At 50.8% G+C, this 19,592-nt stretch overlaps 46 non-coding genes across 46 annotated transcripts; all 46 read right to left on the bottom strand.

Annotated features, from left to right (window-relative positions):
- Positions 1–245: 245 nt before the first annotated feature.
- LOC141040314 (5S ribosomal RNA) lies at positions 246–364 on the bottom strand. Its single transcript, XR_012201218.1, has one exon. It is a non-coding gene; the product is annotated as a 5S ribosomal RNA (ribosomal RNA).
- Positions 365–666: 302 nt separating this feature from the next.
- On the bottom strand, positions 667–785 carry LOC141040313 (5S ribosomal RNA). Its single transcript, XR_012201217.1, has one exon. It is a non-coding gene; the product is annotated as a 5S ribosomal RNA (ribosomal RNA).
- A 302-nt stretch (positions 786–1,087) lies between these two features.
- Positions 1,088–1,206, bottom strand: LOC141040312 (5S ribosomal RNA). Its single transcript, XR_012201216.1, has one exon. It is a non-coding gene; the product is annotated as a 5S ribosomal RNA (ribosomal RNA).
- Positions 1,207–1,508: 302 nt separating this feature from the next.
- Positions 1,509–1,627, bottom strand: LOC141040311 (5S ribosomal RNA). Its single transcript, XR_012201215.1, has one exon. It is a non-coding gene; the product is annotated as a 5S ribosomal RNA (ribosomal RNA).
- Positions 1,628–1,929: 302 nt separating this feature from the next.
- On the bottom strand, positions 1,930–2,048 carry LOC141040310 (5S ribosomal RNA). Its single transcript, XR_012201214.1, has one exon. It is a non-coding gene; the product is annotated as a 5S ribosomal RNA (ribosomal RNA).
- Positions 2,049–2,350: 302 nt separating this feature from the next.
- On the bottom strand, positions 2,351–2,469 carry LOC141039450 (5S ribosomal RNA). Its single transcript, XR_012200379.1, has one exon. It is a non-coding gene; the product is annotated as a 5S ribosomal RNA (ribosomal RNA).
- Positions 2,470–2,771: 302 nt separating this feature from the next.
- On the bottom strand, positions 2,772–2,890 carry LOC141040309 (5S ribosomal RNA). Its single transcript, XR_012201213.1, has one exon. It is a non-coding gene; the product is annotated as a 5S ribosomal RNA (ribosomal RNA).
- A 302-nt stretch (positions 2,891–3,192) lies between these two features.
- Positions 3,193–3,311, bottom strand: LOC141040307 (5S ribosomal RNA). The gene has a single exon (XR_012201211.1). It is a non-coding gene; the product is annotated as a 5S ribosomal RNA (ribosomal RNA).
- A 302-nt stretch (positions 3,312–3,613) lies between these two features.
- Positions 3,614–3,732, bottom strand: LOC141039379 (5S ribosomal RNA). Its single transcript, XR_012200308.1, has one exon. It is a non-coding gene; the product is annotated as a 5S ribosomal RNA (ribosomal RNA).
- Positions 3,733–4,034: 302 nt separating this feature from the next.
- On the bottom strand, positions 4,035–4,153 carry LOC141040306 (5S ribosomal RNA). The gene has a single exon (XR_012201210.1). It is a non-coding gene; the product is annotated as a 5S ribosomal RNA (ribosomal RNA).
- Positions 4,154–4,455: 302 nt separating this feature from the next.
- LOC141039794 (5S ribosomal RNA) lies at positions 4,456–4,574 on the bottom strand. Its single transcript, XR_012200727.1, has one exon. It is a non-coding gene; the product is annotated as a 5S ribosomal RNA (ribosomal RNA).
- Positions 4,575–4,876: 302 nt separating this feature from the next.
- On the bottom strand, positions 4,877–4,995 carry LOC141040305 (5S ribosomal RNA). The gene has a single exon (XR_012201209.1). It is a non-coding gene; the product is annotated as a 5S ribosomal RNA (ribosomal RNA).
- A 302-nt stretch (positions 4,996–5,297) lies between these two features.
- LOC141040507 (5S ribosomal RNA) lies at positions 5,298–5,416 on the bottom strand. Its single transcript, XR_012201410.1, has one exon. It is a non-coding gene; the product is annotated as a 5S ribosomal RNA (ribosomal RNA).
- Positions 5,417–5,718: 302 nt separating this feature from the next.
- LOC141040304 (5S ribosomal RNA) lies at positions 5,719–5,837 on the bottom strand. Its single transcript, XR_012201208.1, has one exon. It is a non-coding gene; the product is annotated as a 5S ribosomal RNA (ribosomal RNA).
- Positions 5,838–6,139: 302 nt separating this feature from the next.
- Positions 6,140–6,258, bottom strand: LOC141039376 (5S ribosomal RNA). The gene has a single exon (XR_012200305.1). It is a non-coding gene; the product is annotated as a 5S ribosomal RNA (ribosomal RNA).
- Positions 6,259–6,560: 302 nt separating this feature from the next.
- LOC141040303 (5S ribosomal RNA) lies at positions 6,561–6,679 on the bottom strand. The gene has a single exon (XR_012201207.1). It is a non-coding gene; the product is annotated as a 5S ribosomal RNA (ribosomal RNA).
- A 302-nt stretch (positions 6,680–6,981) lies between these two features.
- On the bottom strand, positions 6,982–7,100 carry LOC141040443 (5S ribosomal RNA). The gene has a single exon (XR_012201346.1). It is a non-coding gene; the product is annotated as a 5S ribosomal RNA (ribosomal RNA).
- Positions 7,101–7,402: 302 nt separating this feature from the next.
- On the bottom strand, positions 7,403–7,521 carry LOC141040302 (5S ribosomal RNA). The gene has a single exon (XR_012201206.1). It is a non-coding gene; the product is annotated as a 5S ribosomal RNA (ribosomal RNA).
- A 302-nt stretch (positions 7,522–7,823) lies between these two features.
- LOC141040301 (5S ribosomal RNA) lies at positions 7,824–7,942 on the bottom strand. Its single transcript, XR_012201205.1, has one exon. It is a non-coding gene; the product is annotated as a 5S ribosomal RNA (ribosomal RNA).
- Positions 7,943–8,244: 302 nt separating this feature from the next.
- LOC141040300 (5S ribosomal RNA) lies at positions 8,245–8,363 on the bottom strand. Its single transcript, XR_012201204.1, has one exon. It is a non-coding gene; the product is annotated as a 5S ribosomal RNA (ribosomal RNA).
- A 302-nt stretch (positions 8,364–8,665) lies between these two features.
- LOC141040299 (5S ribosomal RNA) lies at positions 8,666–8,784 on the bottom strand. Its single transcript, XR_012201203.1, has one exon. It is a non-coding gene; the product is annotated as a 5S ribosomal RNA (ribosomal RNA).
- Positions 8,785–9,086: 302 nt separating this feature from the next.
- Positions 9,087–9,205, bottom strand: LOC141040442 (5S ribosomal RNA). Its single transcript, XR_012201345.1, has one exon. It is a non-coding gene; the product is annotated as a 5S ribosomal RNA (ribosomal RNA).
- A 302-nt stretch (positions 9,206–9,507) lies between these two features.
- On the bottom strand, positions 9,508–9,626 carry LOC141040298 (5S ribosomal RNA). Its single transcript, XR_012201202.1, has one exon. It is a non-coding gene; the product is annotated as a 5S ribosomal RNA (ribosomal RNA).
- A 302-nt stretch (positions 9,627–9,928) lies between these two features.
- LOC141040296 (5S ribosomal RNA) lies at positions 9,929–10,047 on the bottom strand. The gene has a single exon (XR_012201200.1). It is a non-coding gene; the product is annotated as a 5S ribosomal RNA (ribosomal RNA).
- A 301-nt stretch (positions 10,048–10,348) lies between these two features.
- Positions 10,349–10,467, bottom strand: LOC141039364 (5S ribosomal RNA). The gene has a single exon (XR_012200293.1). It is a non-coding gene; the product is annotated as a 5S ribosomal RNA (ribosomal RNA).
- Positions 10,468–10,769: 302 nt separating this feature from the next.
- Positions 10,770–10,888, bottom strand: LOC141040295 (5S ribosomal RNA). The gene has a single exon (XR_012201199.1). It is a non-coding gene; the product is annotated as a 5S ribosomal RNA (ribosomal RNA).
- Positions 10,889–11,190: 302 nt separating this feature from the next.
- Positions 11,191–11,309, bottom strand: LOC141040294 (5S ribosomal RNA). The gene has a single exon (XR_012201198.1). It is a non-coding gene; the product is annotated as a 5S ribosomal RNA (ribosomal RNA).
- Positions 11,310–11,611: 302 nt separating this feature from the next.
- LOC141040458 (5S ribosomal RNA) lies at positions 11,612–11,730 on the bottom strand. The gene has a single exon (XR_012201361.1). It is a non-coding gene; the product is annotated as a 5S ribosomal RNA (ribosomal RNA).
- A 302-nt stretch (positions 11,731–12,032) lies between these two features.
- On the bottom strand, positions 12,033–12,149 carry LOC141039906 (5S ribosomal RNA). Its single transcript, XR_012200839.1, has one exon. It is a non-coding gene; the product is annotated as a 5S ribosomal RNA (ribosomal RNA).
- Positions 12,150–12,451: 302 nt separating this feature from the next.
- On the bottom strand, positions 12,452–12,570 carry LOC141039425 (5S ribosomal RNA). The gene has a single exon (XR_012200354.1). It is a non-coding gene; the product is annotated as a 5S ribosomal RNA (ribosomal RNA).
- A 302-nt stretch (positions 12,571–12,872) lies between these two features.
- On the bottom strand, positions 12,873–12,991 carry LOC141039424 (5S ribosomal RNA). Its single transcript, XR_012200353.1, has one exon. It is a non-coding gene; the product is annotated as a 5S ribosomal RNA (ribosomal RNA).
- Positions 12,992–13,293: 302 nt separating this feature from the next.
- Positions 13,294–13,412, bottom strand: LOC141040293 (5S ribosomal RNA). The gene has a single exon (XR_012201197.1). It is a non-coding gene; the product is annotated as a 5S ribosomal RNA (ribosomal RNA).
- Positions 13,413–13,714: 302 nt separating this feature from the next.
- Positions 13,715–13,833, bottom strand: LOC141040292 (5S ribosomal RNA). Its single transcript, XR_012201196.1, has one exon. It is a non-coding gene; the product is annotated as a 5S ribosomal RNA (ribosomal RNA).
- Positions 13,834–14,135: 302 nt separating this feature from the next.
- LOC141039423 (5S ribosomal RNA) lies at positions 14,136–14,254 on the bottom strand. The gene has a single exon (XR_012200352.1). It is a non-coding gene; the product is annotated as a 5S ribosomal RNA (ribosomal RNA).
- Positions 14,255–14,556: 302 nt separating this feature from the next.
- On the bottom strand, positions 14,557–14,675 carry LOC141040290 (5S ribosomal RNA). The gene has a single exon (XR_012201194.1). It is a non-coding gene; the product is annotated as a 5S ribosomal RNA (ribosomal RNA).
- Positions 14,676–14,977: 302 nt separating this feature from the next.
- LOC141040289 (5S ribosomal RNA) lies at positions 14,978–15,096 on the bottom strand. Its single transcript, XR_012201193.1, has one exon. It is a non-coding gene; the product is annotated as a 5S ribosomal RNA (ribosomal RNA).
- Positions 15,097–15,398: 302 nt separating this feature from the next.
- On the bottom strand, positions 15,399–15,517 carry LOC141039422 (5S ribosomal RNA). Its single transcript, XR_012200351.1, has one exon. It is a non-coding gene; the product is annotated as a 5S ribosomal RNA (ribosomal RNA).
- Positions 15,518–15,819: 302 nt separating this feature from the next.
- On the bottom strand, positions 15,820–15,938 carry LOC141039391 (5S ribosomal RNA). The gene has a single exon (XR_012200320.1). It is a non-coding gene; the product is annotated as a 5S ribosomal RNA (ribosomal RNA).
- A 302-nt stretch (positions 15,939–16,240) lies between these two features.
- LOC141040288 (5S ribosomal RNA) lies at positions 16,241–16,359 on the bottom strand. The gene has a single exon (XR_012201192.1). It is a non-coding gene; the product is annotated as a 5S ribosomal RNA (ribosomal RNA).
- Positions 16,360–16,661: 302 nt separating this feature from the next.
- On the bottom strand, positions 16,662–16,780 carry LOC141039421 (5S ribosomal RNA). The gene has a single exon (XR_012200350.1). It is a non-coding gene; the product is annotated as a 5S ribosomal RNA (ribosomal RNA).
- A 302-nt stretch (positions 16,781–17,082) lies between these two features.
- On the bottom strand, positions 17,083–17,201 carry LOC141040287 (5S ribosomal RNA). Its single transcript, XR_012201191.1, has one exon. It is a non-coding gene; the product is annotated as a 5S ribosomal RNA (ribosomal RNA).
- Positions 17,202–17,504: 303 nt separating this feature from the next.
- Positions 17,505–17,623, bottom strand: LOC141039591 (5S ribosomal RNA). Its single transcript, XR_012200521.1, has one exon. It is a non-coding gene; the product is annotated as a 5S ribosomal RNA (ribosomal RNA).
- A 296-nt stretch (positions 17,624–17,919) lies between these two features.
- LOC141040534 (5S ribosomal RNA) lies at positions 17,920–18,038 on the bottom strand. Its single transcript, XR_012201437.1, has one exon. It is a non-coding gene; the product is annotated as a 5S ribosomal RNA (ribosomal RNA).
- Positions 18,039–18,340: 302 nt separating this feature from the next.
- Positions 18,341–18,459, bottom strand: LOC141040491 (5S ribosomal RNA). The gene has a single exon (XR_012201394.1). It is a non-coding gene; the product is annotated as a 5S ribosomal RNA (ribosomal RNA).
- A 302-nt stretch (positions 18,460–18,761) lies between these two features.
- Positions 18,762–18,880, bottom strand: LOC141039420 (5S ribosomal RNA). Its single transcript, XR_012200349.1, has one exon. It is a non-coding gene; the product is annotated as a 5S ribosomal RNA (ribosomal RNA).
- Positions 18,881–19,182: 302 nt separating this feature from the next.
- On the bottom strand, positions 19,183–19,301 carry LOC141040286 (5S ribosomal RNA). Its single transcript, XR_012201190.1, has one exon. It is a non-coding gene; the product is annotated as a 5S ribosomal RNA (ribosomal RNA).
- Between the last annotated feature and the right edge of the window lie 291 nt (positions 19,302–19,592).

The raw sequence follows: 19,592 nt of genomic DNA, 5'->3' as shown, positions 1-19,592 counted from the left end.
ACGATTGCACAATCCTTTGGCCGCTCCCGCTCAACTACGGAGACGAGTTTTACCACGGTTCAACCGCACCAGTGCCTATTTACCATGGTTTCGACCCCTTTCAGAACACGCTTGCCGCCGCTAGACGCGTGAATAATGAGCAGCGAGCTAAAACTTACCGTAAACGTGCAAAATAATAAAACGTGCTAAACATACGTCGCACTCGTGCGTTTTGTTTTGCACGCGGTGCAAAAAAAATTAAAAAGGGAATGCAACACGAGGACTTCCCAGGAGGTCACCCATCCTAGTACTACTCTCGCCCAAGCACGCTTAACTTCGGAGTTCTGATGGGATCCGGTGCTTTAGTGCTGGTATGATCGCATCCGACATGTTACCCCCGTCTTCGTCCCTTATGCTTGCCCCTCCCAGCTCCACTACACACACGATTGCACATTCCTTTGGCCGCTCCCGCTCAACTACGGAGACGAGTTTTACCACGGTTCAACCGCACCAGTGCCTATTTACCATGGTTTCGACCCCTTTCATAATACGCTTGCCGCCGCTAGACGCGTGAATAATGAGCAGCGAGCTAAAACTTACCGTAAACGTGCAAAATAATAAAACGTGCTAAACATAGGTCGCGCTCGTGCGTTTTGTTTTGCACGCGGTGCAAAAAAAACTAAAAAGGGAATGCAACACGAGGACTTCCCAGGAGGTCACCCATCCTAGTACTACTCTCGCCCAAGCACGCTTAACTTCGGAGTTCTGATGGGATCCGGTGCTTTAGTGCTGGTATGATCGCATCCGACATGTTACCCCCGTCTTCGTCCCTTATGCTTGCCCCTCCCAGCTCCACTACACACACGATTGCACATTCCTTTGGCCGCTCCCGCTCAACTACGGAGACGAGTTTTACCACGGTTCAACCGCACCAGTGCCTATTTACCATGGTTTCGACCCCTTTCAGAACACGCTTGCCGCCGCTAGACGCGTGAATAATGAGCAGCGAGCTAAAACTTACCGTAAACGTGCAAAATAATAAAACGTGCTAAACATAGGTCGCACTCGTGCGTTTTGTTTTGCACGCGGTGCAAAAAAAACTAAAAAGGGAATGCAACACGAGGACTTCCCAGGAGGTCACCCATCCTAGTACTACTCTCGCCCAAGCACGCTTAACTTCGGAGTTCTGATGGGATCCGGTGCTTTAGTGCTGGTATGATCGCATCCGACATGTTACCCCCGTCTTCGTCCCTTATGCTTGCCCCTCCCAGCTCCACTACACACACGATTGCACATTCCTTTGGCCGCTCCCGCTCAACTACGGAGACGAGTTTTACCACGGTTCAACCGCACCAGTGCCTATTTACCATGGTTTCGACCCCTTTCAGAACACGCTTGCCGCCGCTAGACGCGTGAATAATGAGCAGCGAGCTAAAACTTACCGTAAACGTGCAAAATAATAAAACGTGCTAAACATACGTCGCGCTCGTGCGTTTTGTTTTGCACGCGGTGCAAAAAAACTTAAAAAGGGAATGCAACACGAGGACTTCCCAGGAGGTCACCCATCCTAGTACTACTCTCGCCCAAGCACGCTTAACTTCGGAGTTCTGATGGGATCCGGTGCTTTAGTGCTGGTATGATCGCATCCGACATGTTACCCCCGTCTTCGTCCCTTATGCTTGCCCCTCCCAGCTCCACTACACACACGATTGCACATTCCTTTGGCCGCTCCCGCTCAACTACGGAGACGAGTTTTACCACGGTTCAACCGCACCAGTGCCTATTTACCATGGTTTCGACCCCTTTCAGAACACGCTTGCCGCCGCTAGACGCGTGAATAATGAGCAGCGAGCTAAAACTTACCGTAAACGTGCAAAATAATAAAACGTGCTAAACATACGTCGCGCTCGTGCGTTTTGTTTTGCACGCGGTGCAAAAAAAAATAAAAAGGGAATGCAACACGAGGACTTCCCAGGAGGTCACCCATCCTAGTACTACTCTCGCCCAAGCACGCTTAACTTCGGAGTTCTGATGGGATCCGGTGCTTTAGTGCTGGTATGATCGCATCCGACATGTTACCCCCGTCTTCGTCCCTTATGCTTGCCCCTCCCAGCTCCACTACACACACGATTGCACATTCCTTTGGCCGCTCCCGCTCAACTACGGAGACGAGTTTTACCACGGTTCAACCGCACCAGTGCCTATTTACCATGGTTTCGACCCCTTTCAGAACACGCTTGCCGCCGCTAGACGCGTGAATAATGAGCAGCGAGCTAAAACTTACCGTAAACGTGCAAAATAATAAAACGTGCTAAACGTACGTCGCGCTCGTGCGTTTTGTTTTGCACGCGGTGCAAAAAAAATTAAAAAGGAAATGCAACACGAGGACTTCCCTGGAGGTCACCCATCCTAGTACTACTCTCGCCCAAGCACGCTTAACTTCGGAGTTCTGATGGGATCCGGTGCTTTAGTGCTGGTATGATCGCATCCGACATGTTACCCCCGTCTTCGTCCCTTATGCTTGCCCCTCCCAGCTCCACTACACACACGATTGCACATTCCTTTGGCCGCTCCCGCTCAACTACGGAGACGAGTTTTACCACGGTTCAACCGCACCAGTGCCTATTTACCATGGTTTCGACCCCTTTCAGAACACGCTTGCCGCCGCTAGACGCGTGAATAATGAGCAGCGAGCTAAAACTTACCGTAAACGTGCAAAATAATAAAACGTGCTAAACATACGTCGCGCTCGTGCGTTTTGTTTTGCACGCGGTGCAAAAAAAATTAAAAAGGGAATGCAACACGAGGACTTCCCAGGAGGTCACCCATCCTAGTACTACTCTCGCCCAAGCACGCTTAACTTCGGAGTTCTGATGGGATCCGGTGCTTTAGTGCTGGTATGATCGCATCCGACATGTTACCCCCGTCTTCGTCCCTTATGCTTGCCCCTCTCAGCTCCACTACACACACGATTGCACAATCCTTTGGCCGCTCCCGCTCAACTACGGAGACGAGTTTTACCACGGTTCAACCGCGCCAGTGCCTATTTACCATGGTTTCGACCCCTTTCAGAACACGCTTGCCGCCGCTAGACGCGTGAATAATGAGCAGCGAGCTAAAACTTACCGTAAACGTGCAAAATAATAAAACGTGCTAAACATACGTCGCGCTCGTGCGTTTTGTTTTGCACGCGGTGCAAAAAAAATTAAAAAGGGAATGCAACACGAGGACTTCCCAGGAGGTCACCCATCCTAGTACTACTCTCGCCCAAGCACGCTTAACTTCGGAGTTCTGATGGGATCCGGTGCTTTAGTGCTGGTATGATCGCATCCGACATGTTACCCCCGTCTTCGTCCCTTATGCTTGCCCCTCCCAGCTCCACTACACACACGATTGCACATTCCTTTGGCCGCTCCCGCTCAACTACGGAGACGAGTTTTACCACGGTTCAACCGCGCCAGTGCCTATTTACCATGGTTTCGACCCCTTTCAGAACACGCTTGCCGCCGCTAGACGCGTGAATAATGAGCAGCGAGCTAAAACTTACCGTAAACGTGCAAAATAATAAAACGTGCTAAACATACGTCGCGCTCGTGCGTTTTGTTTTGCACGCGGTGCAAAAAAAATTAAAAAGGGAATGCAACACGAGGACTTCCCAGGAGGTCCCCCATCCTAGTACTACTCTCGCCCAAGCACGCTTAACTTCGGAGTTCTGATGGGATCCGGTGCTTTAGTGCTGGTATCATCGCATCCGACATGTTACCCCCGTCTTCGTCCCTTATGCTTGCCCCTCCCAGCTCCACTACACACACGATTGCACATTCCTTTGGCCGCTCCCGCTCAACTACGGAGACGAGTTTTACCACGGTTCAACCGCGCCAGTGCCTATTTACCATGGTTTCGACCCCTTTCAGAACACGCTTGCCGCCGCTAGACGCGTGAATAATGAGCAGCGAGCTAAAACTTACCGTAAACGTGCAAAATAATAAAACGTGCTAAACGTACGTCGCGCTCGTGCGTTTTGTTTTGCACGCGGTGCAAAAAAAATTAAAAAGGGAATGCAACACGAGGACTTCCCAGGAGGTCACCCATCCTAGTACTACTCTCGCCCAAGCACGCTTAACTTCGGAGTTCTGATGGGATCCGGTGCTTTAGTGCTGGTATGATCGCATCCGACATGTTACCCCCGTCTTCGTCCCTTATGCTTGCCCCTCCCAGCTCCACTACACACACGATTGCACATTCCTTTGGCCGCACCCGCTCAACTACGGAGACGAGTTTTACCACGGTTCAACCGCACCAGTGCCTATTTACCATGGTTTCGACCCCTTTCAGAACACGCTTGCCGCCGCTAGACGCGTGAATAATGAGCAGCGAGCTAAAACTTACCGTAAACGTGCAAAATAATAAAACGTGCTAAACATACGTCGCGCTCGTGCGTTTTGTTTTGCACGCGGTGCAAAAAAAATTAAAAAGGGAATGCAACACGAGGACTTTCCAGGAGGTCACCCATCCTAGTACTACTCTCGCCCAAGCACGCTTAACTTCGGAGTTTTGATGGGATCCGGTGCTTTAGTGCTGGTATGATCGCATCCGACATGTTACCCCCGTCTTCGTCCCTTATGCTTGCCCCTCCCAGCTCCACTACACACACGATTGCACATTCCTTTGGCCGCTCCCGCTCAACTACGGAGACGAGTTTTACCACGGTTCAACCGCACCAGTGCCTATTTACCATGGTTTCGACCCCTTTCAGAACACGCTTGCCGCCGCTAGACGCGTGAATAATGAGCAGCGAGCTAAAACTTACCGTAAACGTGCAAAATAATAAAACGTGCTAAACATACGTCGCGCTCGTGCGTTTTGTTTTGCACGCGGTGCAAAAAAAATTAAAAAGGGAATGCAACACGAGGACTTCCCAGGAGGTCACCCATCCTAGTACTACTCTCGCCCAAGCACGCTTAACTTCGGAGTTCTGATGGGATCCGGTGCTTTAGTGCTGGTATGATCGCATCCGACATGTTACCCCCGTCTTCGTCCCTTATGCTTGCCCCTCCCAGCTCCACTACACACACGATTGCACATTCCTTTGGCCGCTCCCGCTCAACTACGGAGACGAGTTTTACCACGGTTCAACCGCACCAGTGCCTATTTACCATGGTTTCGACCCCTTTCAGAACACGCTTGCCGCCGCTAGACGCGTGAATAATGAGCAGCGAGCTAAAACTTACCGTAAACGTGCAAAATAATAAAACGTGCTAAACATACGTCGCGCTCGTGCGTTTTGTTTTGCACGCGGTGCAAAAAAAATTAAAAAGGGAATGCAACACGAGGACTTCCCAGGAGGTCACCCATCCTAGTACTACTCTCGCCCAAGCACGCTTAACTTCGGAGTTCTGATGGGATCCGGTGCTTTAGTGCTGGTATCATCGCATCCGACATGTTACCCCCGTCTTCGTCCCTTATGCTTGCCCCTCCCAGCTCCACTACACACACGATTGCACATTCCTTTGGCCGCTCCCGCTCAACTACGGAGACGAGTTTTACCACGGTTCAACCGCGCCAGTGCCTATTTACCATGGTTTCGACCCCTTTCAGAACACGCTTGCCGCCGCTAGACGCGTGAATAATGAGCAGCGAGCTAAAACTTACCGTAAACGTGCAAAATAATAAAACGTGCTAAACATACGTCGCGCTCGTGCGTTTTGTTTTGCACGCGGTGCAAAAAAAATTAAAAAGGGAATGCAACACGAGGACTTCCCAGGAGGTCACCCATCCTAGTACTACTCTCGCCCAAGCACGCTTAACTTCGGAGTTCTGATGGGATCCGGTGCTTTAGTGCTGGTATGATCGCATCCGACATGTTACCCCCGTCTTCGTCCCTTATGCTTGCCCCTCCCAGCTCCACTACACACACGATTGCACATTCCTTTGGCCGCTCCCGCTCAACTACGGAGACGAGTTTTACCACGGTTCAACCGCGCCAGTGCCTATTTACCATGGTTTCGACCCCTTTCAGAACACGCTTGCCGCCGCTAGACGCGTGAATAATGAGCAGCGAGCTAAAACTTACCGTAAACGTGCAAAATAATAAAACGTGCTAAACATAGGTCGCGCTCGTGCGTTTTGTTTTGCACGCGGTGCAAAAAAAATTAAAAAGGGAATGCAACACGAGGACTTCCCAGGAGGTCACCCATCCTAGTACTACTCTCGCCCAAGCACGCTTAACTTCGGAATTCTGATGGGATCCGGTGCTTTAGTGCTGGTATGATCGCATCCGACATGTTACCCCCGTCTTCGTCCCTTATGCTTGCCCCTCCCAGCTCCACTACACACACGATTGCACATTCCTTTGGCCGCTCCCGCTCAACTACGGAGACGAGTTTTACCACGGTTCAACCGCACCAGTGCCTATTTACCATGGTTTCGACCCCTTTCAGAACACGCTTGCCGCCGCTAGACGCGTGAATAATGAGCAGCGAGCTAAAACTTACCGTAAACGTGCAAAATAATAAAACGTGCTAAACATACGTCGCGCTCGTGCGTTTTGTTTTGCACGCGGTGCAAAAAAAATTAAAAAGGGAATGCAACACGAGGACTTCCCAGGAGGTCACCCATCCTAGTACTACTCTCGCCCAAGCACGCTTAACTTCGGAGTTCTGATGGGATCCGGTGCTTTAGTGCTGGTATGATCGCATCCGACATGTTACCCCCGTCTTCGTCCCTTATGCTTGCCCCTCCCAGCTCCACTACACACACGATTGCACATTCCTTTGGCCGCTCCCGCTCAACTACGGAGACGAGTTTTACCACGGTTCAACCGCACCAGTGCCTATTTACCATGGTTTCGACCCCTTTCAGAACACGCTTGCCGCCGCTAGACGCGTGAATAATGAGCAGCGAGCTAAAACTTACCGTAAACGTGCAAAATAATAAAACGTGCTAAACATACGTCGCGCTCGTGCGTTTTGTTTTGCACGCGGTGCAAAAAAAATTAAAAAGGGAATGCAACACGAGGACCTCCCAGGAGGTCACCCATCCTAGTACTACTCTCGCCCAAGCACGCTTAACTTCGGAGTTCTGATGGGATCCGGTGCTTTAGTGCTGGTATGATCGCATCCGACATGTTACCCCCGTCTTCGTCCCTTATGCTTGCCCCTCCCAGCTCCACTACACACACGATTGCACATTCCTTTGGCCGCTCCCGCTCAACTACGGAGACGAGTTTTACCACGGTTCAACCGCACCAGTGCCTATTTACCATGGTTTCGACCCCTTTCAGAACACGCTTGCCGCCGCTAGACGCGTGAATAATGAGCAGCGAGCTAAAACTTACCGTAAACGTGCAAAATAATAAAACGTGCTAAACATACGTCGCGCTCGTGCGTTTTGTTTTGCACGCGGTGCAAAAAAAATTAAAAAGGGAATGCAACACGAGGACTTCCCAGGAGGTCACCCATCCTAGTACTACTCTCGCCCAAGCACGCTTAACTTCGGAGTTCTGATGGGATCCGGTGCTTTAGTGCTGGTATGATCGCATCCGACATGTTACCCCCGTCTTCGTCCCTTATGCTTGCCCCTCCCAGCTCCACTACACACACGATTGCACATTCCTTTGGCCGCTCCCGCTCAACTACGGAGACGAGTTTTACCACGGTTCAACCGCACCAGTGCCTATTTACCATGGTTTCGACCCCTTTCAGAACACGCTTGCCGCCGCTAGACGCGTGAATAATGAGCAGCGAGCTAAAACTTACCGTAAACGTGCAAAATAATAAAACGTGCTAAACATACGTCGCGCTCGTGCGTTTTGTTTTGCACGCGGTGCAAAAAAAATTAAAAAGGGAATGCAACACGAGGACTTCCCAGGAGGTCACCCATCCTAGTACTACTCTCGCCCAAGCACGCTTAACTTCGGAGTTCTGATGGGATCCGGTGCTTTAGTGCTGGTATGATCGCATCCGACATGTTACCCCCGTCTTCGTCCCTTATGCTTGCCCCTCCCAGCTCCACTACACACACGATTGCACATTCCTTTGGCCGCTCCCGCTCAACTACGGAGACGAGTTTTACCACGGTTCAACCGCACCAGTGCCTATTTACCATGGTTTCGACCCCTTTCAGAACACGCTTGCCGCCGCTAGACGCGTGAATAATGAGCAGCGAGCTAAAACTTACCGTAAACGTGCAAAATAATAAAACGTGCTAAACATACGTCGCGCTCGTGCGTTTTGTTTTGCACGCGGTGCAAAACAAATTAAAAAGGGAATGCAACACGAGGACTTCCCAGGAGGTCACCCATCCTAGTACTACTCTCGCCCAAGCACGCTTAACTTCGGAGTTCTGATGGGATCCGGTGCTTTAGTGCTGGTATGATCGCATCCGACATGTTACCCCCGTCTTCGTCCCTTATGCTTGCCCCTCCCAGCTCCACTACACACACGATTGCACATTCCTTTGGCCGCTCCCGCTCAACTACGGAGACGAGTTTTACCACGGTTCAACCGCACCAGTGCCTATTTACCATGGTTTCGACCCCTTTCAGAACACGCTTGCCGCCGCTAGACGCGTGAATAATGAGCAGCGAGCTAAAACTTACCGTAAACGTGCAAAATAATAAAACGTGCTAAACATACGTCGCGCTCGTGCGTTTTGTTTTGCACGCGGTGCAAAAAAAATTAAAAAGGGAATGCAACACGAGGACTTCCCAGGAGGTCACCCATCCTAGTACTACTCTCGCCCAAGCACGCTTAACTTCGGAGTTCTGATGGGATCCGGTGCTTTAGTGCTGGTATGATCGCATCCGACATGTTACCCCCGTCTTCGTCCCTTATGCTTGCCCCTCCCAGCTCCACTACACACACGATTGCACATTCCTTTGGCCGCTCCCGCTCAACTACGGAGACGAGTTTTACCACGGTTCAACCGCACCAGTGCCTATTTACCATGGTTTCGACCCCTTTCAGAACACGCTTGCCGCCGCTAGACGCGTGAATAATGAGCAGCGAGCTAAAACTTACCGTAAACGTGCAAAATAATAAAACGTGCTAAACATACGTCGCGCTCGTGCGTTTTGTTTTGCACGCGGTGCAAAAAAAATTAAAAAGGGAATGCAACACGAGGACCTCCCAGGAGGTCACCCATCCTAGTACTACTCTCGCCCAAGCACGCTTAACTTCGGAGTTCTGATGGGATCCGGTGCTTTAGTGCTGGTATGATCGCATCCGACATGTTACCCCCGTCTTCGTCCCTTATGCTTGCCCCTCCCAGCTCCACTACACACACGATTGCACATTCCTTTGGCCGCTCCCGCTCAACTACGGAGACGAGTTTTACCACGGTTCAACCGCACCAGTGCCTATTTACCATGGTTTCGACCCCTTTCAGAACACGCTTGCCGCCGCTAGACGCGTGAATAATGAGCAGCGAGCTAAAACTTACCGTAAACGTGCAAAATAATAAAACGTGCTAAACATACGTCGCGCTCGTGCGTTTTGTTTTGCACGCGGTGCAAAAAAAATTAAAAAGGGAATGCAACACGAGGACTTCCCAGGAGGTCACCCATCCTAGTACTACTCTCGCCCAAGCACGCTTAACTTCGGAGTTCTGATGGGATCCGGTGCTTTAGTGCTGGTATGATCGCATCCGACATGTTACCCCCGTCTTCGTCCCTTATGCTTGCCCCTCCCAGCTCCACTACACACACGATTGCACATTCCTTTGGCCGCTCCCGCTCAACTACGGAGACGAGTTTTACCACGGTTCAACCGCACCAGTGCCTATTTACCATGGTTTCGACCCCTTTCAGAACACGCTTGCCGCCGCTAGACGCGTGAATAATGAGCAGCGAGCTAAAACTTACCGTAAACGTGCAAAATAATAAAACGTGCTAAACATACGTCGCGCTCGTGCGTTTTGTTTTGCACGCGGTGCAAAAAAAATTAAAAAGGGAATGCAACACGAGGACTTCCCAGGAGGTCACCCATCCTAGTACTACTCTCGCCCAAGCACGCTTAACTTCGGAGTTCTGATGGGATCCGGTGCTTTAGTGCTGGTATGATCGCATCCGACATGTTACCCCCGTCTTCGTCCCTTATGCTTGCCCCTCCCAGCTCCACTACACACACGATTGCACATTCCTTTGGCCGCACCTGCTCAACTACGGAGACGAGTTTTACCACGGTTCAACCGCACCAGTGCCTATTTACCATGGTTTCGACCCCTTTCAGAACACGCTTGCCGCCGCTAGACGCGTGAATAATGAGCAGCGAGCTAAAACTTACCGTAAACGTGCAAAATAATAAAACGTGCTAAACATACGTCGCGCTCGTGCGTTTTGTTTTGCACGCGGTGCAAAAAAATTAAAAAGGGAATGCAACACGAGGACTTCCCAGGAGGTCACCCATCCTAGTACTACTCTCGCCCAAGCACGCTTAACTTCGGAGTTCTGATGGGATCTGGTGCTTTAGTGCTGGTATGATTGCATCCGACATGTTACCCCCGTCTTCGTCCCTTATGCTTGCCCCTCCCAGCTCCACTACACACACGATTGCACATTCCTTTGGCCGCTCCCGCTCAACTACGGAGACGAGTTTTACCACGGTTCAACCGCACCAGTGCCTATTTACCATGGTTTCGACCCCTTTCAGAACACGCTTGCCGCCGCTAGACGCGTGAATAATGAGCAGCGAGCTAAAACTTACCGTAAACGTGCAAAATAATAAAACGTGCTAAACATACGTCGCGCTCGTGCGTTTTGTTTTGCACGCGGTGCAAAACAAATTAAAAAAGGAATGCAACACGAGGACTTCCCAGGAGGTCACCCATCCTAGTACTACTCTCGCCCAAGCACGCTTAACTTCGGAGTTCTGATGGGATCCGGTGCTTTAGTGCTGGTATGATCGCATCCGACATGTTACCCCCGTCTTCGTCCCTTATGCTTGCCCCTCCCAGCTCCACTACACACACGATTGCACATTCCTTTGGCCGCTCCCGCTCAACTACGGAGACGAGTTTTACCACGGTTCAACCGCACCAGTGCCTATTTACCATGGTTTCGACCCCTTTCAGAACACGCTTGCCGCCGCTAGACGCGTGAATAATGAGCAGCGAGCTAAAACTTACCGTAAACGTGCAAAATAATAAAACGTGCTAAACATACGTCGCGCTCGTGCGTTTTGTTTTGCACGCGGTGCAAAACAAATTAAAAAGGGAATGCAACACGAGGACTTCCCAGGAGGTCACCCATCCTAGTACTACTCTCGCCCAAGCACGCTTAACTTCGGAGTTCTGATGGGATCCGGTGCTTTAGTGCTGGTATGATCGCATCCGACATGTTACCCCCGTCTTCGTCCCTTATGCTTGCCCCTCCCAGCTCCACTACACACACGATTGCACATTCCTTTGGCCGCACCTGCTCAACTACGGAGACGAGTTTTACCACGGTTCAACCGCACCAGTGCCTATTTACCATGGTTTCGACCCCTTTCAGAACACGCTTGCCGCCGCTAGACGCGTGAATAATGAGCAGCGAGCTAAAACTTACCGTAAACGTGCAAAATAATAAAACGTGCTAAACATACGTCGCGCTCGTGCGTTTTGTTTTGCACGCGGTGCAAAAAAAATTAAAAAGGGAATGCAACACGAGGACTTCCCAGGAGGTCACCCATCCTAGTACTACTCTCGCCCAAGCACGCTTAACTTCGGAGTTCTGATGGGATCCGGTGCTTTAGTGCTGGTATGATCACATCCGACATGTTACCCCCGTCTTCGTCCCTTATGCTTGCCCCTCCCAGCTCCACTACACACACGATTGCACATTCCTTTGGCCGCTCCCGCTCAACTACGGAGACGAGTTTTACCACGGTTCAACCGCGCCAGTGCCTATTTACCATGGTTTCGACCCCTTTCAGAACACGCTTGCCGCCGCTAGACGCGTGAATAATGAGCAGCGAGCTAAAACTTACCGTAAACGTGCAAAATAATAAAACGTGCTAAACATACGTCGCGCTCGTGCGTTTTGTTTTGCACGCGGTGCAAAAAAAATTAAAAAGGGAATGCCACGAGGACTTCCCAGGAGGTCACCCATCCTAGTACTACTCTCGCCCAAGCACGCTTAACTTCGGAGTTCTGATGGGATCCGGTGCTTTAGTGCTGGTATGATCGCATCCGACATGTTACCCCCGTCTTCGTCCCTTATGCTTGCCCCTCCCAGCTCCACTACACACACGATTGCACATTCCTTTGGCCGCTCCCGCTCAACTACGGAGACGAGTTTTACCACGGTTCAACCGCACCAGTGCCTATTTACCATGGTTTCGACCCCTTTCAGAACACGCTTGCCGCCGCTAGACGCGTGAATAATGAGCAGCGAGCTAAAACTTACCGTAAACGTGCAAAATAATAAAACGTGCTAAACATACGTCGCGCTCGTGCGTTTTGTTTTGCACGCGGTGCAAAAAAAATTAAAAAGGGAATGCAACACGAGGACTTTCCAGGAGGTCACCCATCCTAGTACTACTCTCGCCCAAGCACGCTTAACTTCGGAGTTCTGATGGGATCCGGTGCTTTAGTGCTGGTATGATCGCATCCGACATGTTACCCCCGTCTTCGTCCCTTATGCTTGCCCCTCCCAGCTCCACTACACACACGATTGCACATTCCTTTGGCCGCTCCCGCTCAACTACGGAGACGAGTTTTACCACGGTTCAACCGCACCAGTGCCTATTTACCATGGTTTCGACCCCTTTCAGAACACGCTTGCAGCCGCTAGACGCGTGAATAATGAGCAGCGAGCTAAAACTTACCGTAAACGTGCAAAATAATAAAACGTGCTAAACATACGTCGCGCTCGTGCGTTTTGTTTTGCACGCGGTGCAAAAAAAATTAAAAAGGGAATGCAACACGAGGACTTTCCAGGAGGTCACCCATCCTAGTACTACTCTCGCCCAAGCACGCTTAACTTCGGAGTTCTGATGGGATCCGGTGCTTTAGTGCTGGTATGATCGCATCCGACATGTTACCCCCGTCTTCGTCCCTTATGCTTGCCCCTCCCAGCTCCACTACACACACGATTGCACATTCCTTTGGCCGCTCCCGCTCAACTACGGAGACGAGTTTTACCACGGTTCAACCGCACCAGTGCCTATTTACCATGGTTTCGACCCCTTTCAGAACACGCTTGCCGCCGCTAGACGCGTGAATAATGAGCAGCGAGCTAAAACTTACCGTAAACGTGCAAAATAATAAAACGTGCTAAACATACGTCGCGCTCGTGCGTTTTGTTTTGCACGCGGTGCAAAACAAATTAAAAAGGGAATGCAACACGAGGACTTCCCAGGAGGTCACCCATCCTAGTACTACTCTCGCCCAAGCACGCTTAACTTCGGAGTTCTGATGGGATCCGGTGCTTTAGTGCTGGTATGATCGCATCCGACATGTTACCCCCGTCTTCGTCCCTTATGCTTGCCCCTCCCAGCTCCACTACACACACGATTGCACATTCCTTTGGCCGCTCCCGCTCAACTACGGAGACGAGTTTTACCACGGTTCAACCGCACCAGTGCCTATTTACCATGGTTTCGACCCCTTTCAGAACACGCTTGCCGCCGCTAGACGCGTGAATAATGAGCAGCGAGCTAAAACTTACCGTAAACGTGCAAAATAATAAAACGTGCTAAACATACGTCGCGCTCGTGCGTTTTGTTTTGCACGCGGTGCAAAAAAAATTAAAAAGGGAATGCAACACGAGGACTTCCCAGGAGGTCACCCATCCTAGTACTACTCTCGCCCAAGCACGCTTAACTTCGGAGTTCTGATGGGATCCGGTGCTTTAGTGCTGGTATGATCGCATCCGACATGTTACCCCCGTCTTCGTCCCTTATGCTTGCCCCTCCCAGCTCCACTACACACACGATTGCACATTCCTTTGGCCGCTCCCGCTCAACTACGGAGACGAGTTTTACCACGGTTCAACCGCACCAGTGCCTATTTACCATGGTTTCGACCCCTTTCAGAACACGCTTGCAGCCGCTAGACGCGTGAATAATGAGCAGCGAGCTAAAACTTACCGTAAACGTGCAAAATAATAAAACGTGCTAAACATACGTCGCGCTCGTGCGTTTTGTTTTGCACGCGGTGCAAAAAAAATTAAAAAGGGAATGCAACACGAGGACTTTCCAGGAGGTCACCCATCCTAGTACTACTCTCGCCCAAGCACGCTTAACTTCGGAGTTCTGATGGGATCCGGTGCTTTAGTGCTGGTATGATCGCATCCGACATGTTACCCCCGTCTTCGTCCCTTATGCTTGCCCCTCCCAGCTCCACTACACACACGATTGCACATTCCTTTGGCCGCTCCCGCTCAACTACGGAGACGAGTTTTACCACGGTTCAACCGCACCAGTGCCTATTTACCATGGTTTCGACCCCTTTCAGAACACGCTTGCCGCCGCTAGACGCGTGAATAATGAGCAGCGAGCTAAAACTTACCGTAAACGTGCAAAATAATAAAACGTGCTAAACATACGTCGCGCTCGTGCGTTTTGTTTTGCACGCGGTGCAAAACAAATTAAAAAGGGAATGCAACACGAGGACTTCCCAGGAGGTCACCCATCCTAGTACTACTCTCGCCCAAGCACGCTTAACTTCGGAGTTCTGATGGGATCCGGTGCTTTAGTGCTGGTATGATCGCATCCGACATGTTACCCCCGTCTTCGTCCCTTATGCTTGCCCCTCCCAGCTCCACTACACACACGATTGCACATTCCTTTGGCCGCTCCCGCTCAACTACGGAGACGAGTTTTACCACGGTTCAACCGCACCAGTGCCTATTTACCATGGTTTCGACCCCTTTCAGAACACGCTTGCCGCCGCTAGACGCGTGAATAATGAGCAGCGAGCTAAAACTTACCGTAAACGTGCAAAATAATAAAACGTGCTAAACATACGTCGCGCTCGTGCGTTTTGTTTTGCACGCGGTGCAAAAAAAATTAAAAAGGGAATGCAACACGAGGACTTCCCAGGAGGTCACCCATCCTAGTACTACTCTCGCCCAAGCACGCTTAACTTCGGAGTTCTGATGGGATCCGGTGCTTTAGTGCTGGTATGATCGCATCCGACATGTTACCCCCGTCTTCGTCCCTTATGCTTGCCCCTCCCAGCTCCACTACACACACGATTGCACATTCCTTTGGCCGCTCCCGCTCAACTACGGAGACGAGTTTTACCACGGTTCAACCGCACCAGTGCCTATTTACCATGGTTTCGACCCCTTTCAGAACACGCTTGCCGCCGCTAGACGCGTGAATAATGAGCAGCGAGCTAAAACTTACCGTAAACGTGCAAAATAATAAAACGTGCTAAACATACGTCGCGCTCGTGCGTTTTGTTTTGCACGCGGTGCAAAAAAAATTAAAAAGGGAATGCAACACGAGGACTTTCCAGGAGGTCACCCATCCTAGTACTACTCTCGCCCAAGCACGCTTAACTTCGGAGTTCTGATGGGATCCGGTGCTTTAGTGCTGGTATGATCGCATCCGACATGTTACCCCCGTCTTCGTCCCTTATGCTTGCCCCTCCCAGCTCCACTACACACACGATTGCACATTCCTTTGGCCGCTCCCGCTCAACTACGGAGACGAGTTTTACCACGGTTCAACCGCACCAGTGCCTATTTACCATGGTTTCGACCCCTTTCAGAACACGCTTGCCGCCGCTAGACGCGTGAATAATGAGCAGCGAGCTAAAACTTACCGTAAACGTGCAAAATAATAAAACGTGCTAAACATACGTCGCGCTCGTGCGTTTTGTTTTGCACGCGGTGCAAAAAAAATTAAAAAGGGAATGCAACACGAGGACTTCCCAGGAGGTCACCCATCCTAGTACTACTCTCGCCCAAGCACGCTTAACTTCGGAGTTCTGTTGGGATCCGGTGCTTTAGTGCTGGTATGATCGCATCCGACATGTTACCCCCGTCTTCGTCCCTTATGCTTGCCCCTCCCAGCTCCACTACACACACGATTGCACATTCCTTTGGCCGCTCCCGCTCAACTACGGAGACGAGTTTTACCACGGTTCAACCGCACCAGTGCCTATTTACCATGGTTTCGACCCCTTTCAGAACACGCTTGCCGCCGCTAGACGCGTGAATAATGGGCAGCGAGCTAAAACTTACCGTAAACGTGCAAAATAATAAAACGTGCTAAACATACGTCGCGCTCGTGCGTTTTGTTTTGCACGCGGTGCAAAACAAATTAAAAAGGGAATGCAACACGAGGACTTCCCAGGAGGTCACCCATCCTAGTACTACTCTCGCCCAAGCACGCTTAACTTCGGAGTTCTGATGGGATCCGGTGCTTTAGTGCTGGTATGATCGCATCCGACATGTTACCCCCGTCTTCGTCCCTTATGCTTGCCCCTCCCAGCTCCACTACACACACGAATGCACATTCCTTTGGCCGCACCTGCTCAACTACGGAGACGAGTTTTACCACGGTTCAACCGCACCAGTGCCTATTTACCATGGTTTCGACCCCTTTCAGAACACGCTTGCCGCCGCTAGACGCGTGAATAATGAGCAGCGAGCTAAAACTTACCGTAAACGTGCAAAATAATAAAACGTGCTAAACATACGTCGCGCTCGTGCGTTTTGTTTTGCACGCGGTGCAAAAAAAATTAAAAAGGGAATGCAACACGAGGACTTTCCAGGAGGTCACCCATCCTAGTACTACTCTCGCCCAAGCACGCTTAACTTCGGAGTTCTGATGGGATCCGGTGCTTTAGTGCTGGTATGATCGCATCCGACATGTTACCCCCGTCTTCGTCCCTTATGCTTGCCCCTCCCAGCTCCACTACACACACGATTGCACATTCCTTTGGCCGCTCCCGCTCAACTACGGAGACGAGTTTTACCACGGTTCAACCGCACCAGTGCCTATTTACCATGGTTTCGACCCCTTTCAGAACACGCTTGCCGCCGCTAGACGCGTGAATAATGAGCAGCGAGCTAAAACTTATCGTAAACGTGCAAAATAATAAAACGTGCTAAACATACGTCGCGCTCGTGCGTTTTGTTTTGCACGCGGTGCAAAAAAAATTAAAAAGGGAATGCAACACGAGGACTTCCCAGGAGGTCACCCATCCTAGTACTACTCTCGCCCAAGCACGCTTAACTTCGGAGTTCTGATGGGATCCGGTGCTTTAGTGCTGGTATGATCGCATCCGACATGTTACCCCCGTCTTCGTCCCTTATGCTTGCCCCTCCCAGCTCCACTACACACACGATTGCACATTCCTTTGGCCGCTCCCGCTCAACTACGGAGACGAGTTTTACCACGGTTCAACCGCACCAGTGCCTATTTACCATGGTTTCGACCCCTTTCAGAACACGCTTGCCGCCGCTAGACGCGTGAATAATGAGCAGCGAGCTAAAACTTACCGTAAACGTGCAAAATAATAAAACGTGCTAAACATACGTCGCGCTCGTGCGTTTTGTTTTGCACGCGGTGCAAAAAAAAATTAAAAAGGGAATGCAACACGAGGACTTCCCAGGAGGTCACCCATCCTAGTACTACTCTCGTCCAAGCACGCTTAACTTCGGAGTTCTGATAGGATCCGGTGCTTTAGTGCTGGTATGATCGCATCCGACATGTTACCCCCGTCTTCGTCCCTTATGCTTGCCCCTCCCAGCTCCACTACACACACGATTGCACATTCCTTTGGCCGCTCCCGCTCAACTACGGAGACGAGTTTTACCACGGTTCAACCGCACCAGTGCCTATTTACCATGGTTTCGACCCCTTTCAGAACACGCTTGCCGTCGCTAGACGCGTGAATAATGAGCAGCGAGCTAAAACTTACCGTAAACGTGCAAAATAATAAAACGTGCTAAACATACGTCGCGCTCGTGCCTTTTGTTTTGCACGCGGTGCAAAAAAAATTAAAATGCAACACGAGGACTTCCCAGGAGGTCACCCATCCTAGTACTACTCTCGCCCAAGCACGCTTAACTTCGGAGTTCTGATGGGATCCGGTGCTTTAGTGCTGGTATGATCGCATCCGACATGTTACCCCCGTCTTCGTCCCTTATGCTTGCCCCTCCCAGCTCCACTACACACACGATTGCACATTCCTTTGGCCGCTCCCGCTCAACTACGGAGACGAGTTTTACCACGGTTCAACCGCACCAGTGCCTATTTACCATGGTTTCGACCCCTTTCAGAACACGCTTGCCGCCGCTAGACGCGTGAATAATGAGCAGCGAGCTAAAACTTACCGTAAACGTGCAAAATAATAAAACGTGCTAAACATACGTCGCGCTCGTGCGTTTTGTTTTGCACGCGGTGCAAAAAAAATTAAAAAGGGAATGCAACACGAGGACTTCCCAGGAGGTTACCCATCCTAGTACTACTCTCGCCCAAGCACGCTTAACTTCGGAGTTCTGATGGGATCCGGTGCTTTAGTGCTGGTATGATCGCATCCGACATGTTACCACCGTCTTCGTCCCTTATGCTTGCCCCTCCCAGCTCCACTACACACACGATTGCACATTCCTTTGGCCGCTCCCGCTCAACTACGGAGACGAGTTTTACCACGGTTCAACCGCACCAGTGCCTATTTACCATGGTTTCGACCCCTTTCAGAACACGCTTGCCGCCGCTAGACGCGTGAATAATGAGCAGCGAGCTAAAACTTACCGTAAACGTGCAAAATAATAAAACGTGCTAAACATACGTCGCGCTCGTGCGTTTTGTTTTGCACGCGGTGCAAAAAAAATTAAAAAGGGAATGCAACACGAGGACTTTCCAGGAGGTCACCCATCCTAGTACTACTCTCGCCCAAGCACGCTTAACTTCGGAGTTCTGATGGGATCCGGTGCTTTAGTGCTGGTATGATCGCATCCGACATGTTACCCCCGTCTTCGTCCCTTATGCTTGCCCCTCCCAGCTCCACTACACACACGATTGCACATTCCTTTGGCCGCTCCCGCTCAACTACGGAGACGAGTTTTACCACGGTTCAACCGCACCAGTGCCTATTTACCATGGTTTCGACCCCTTTCAGAACACGCTTGCCGCCGCTAGACGCGTGAATAATGGGCAGCGAGCTAAAACTTACCGTAAACGTGCAAAATAATAAAACGTGCTAAACATACGTCGCGCTCGTGCGTTTTGTTTTGCACGCGGTGCAAAACAAATTAAAAAGGGAATGCAACACGAGGACTTCCCAGGAGGTCACCCATCCTAGTACTACTCTCGCCCAAGCACGCTTAACTTCGGAGTTCTGATGGGATCCGGTGCTTTAGTGCTGGTATGATCGCATCCGACATGTTACCCCCGTCTTCGTCCCTTATGCTTGCCCCTCCCAGCTCCACTACACACACGAATGCACATTCCTTTGGCCGCACCTGCTCAACTACGGAGACGAGTTTTACCACGGTTCAACCGCACCAGTGCCTATTTACCATGGTTTCGACCCCTTTCAGAACACGCTTGCCGCCGCTAGACGCGTGAATAATGAGCAGCGAGCTAAAACTTACCGTAAACGTGCAAAATAATAAAACGTGCTAAACATACGTCGCGCTCGTGCGTTTTGTTTTGCACGCGGTGCAAAAA

This window comes from Aegilops tauschii, chromosome 1 (assembly GCF_002575655.3).
Source record: "Aegilops tauschii subsp. strangulata cultivar AL8/78 chromosome 1, Aet v6.0, whole genome shotgun sequence".
NCBI classification, from domain to species: Eukaryota; Viridiplantae; Streptophyta; class Magnoliopsida; order Poales; family Poaceae; genus Aegilops; species Aegilops tauschii.
This window is presented reverse-complemented; position numbering and strand designations above follow the sequence as displayed.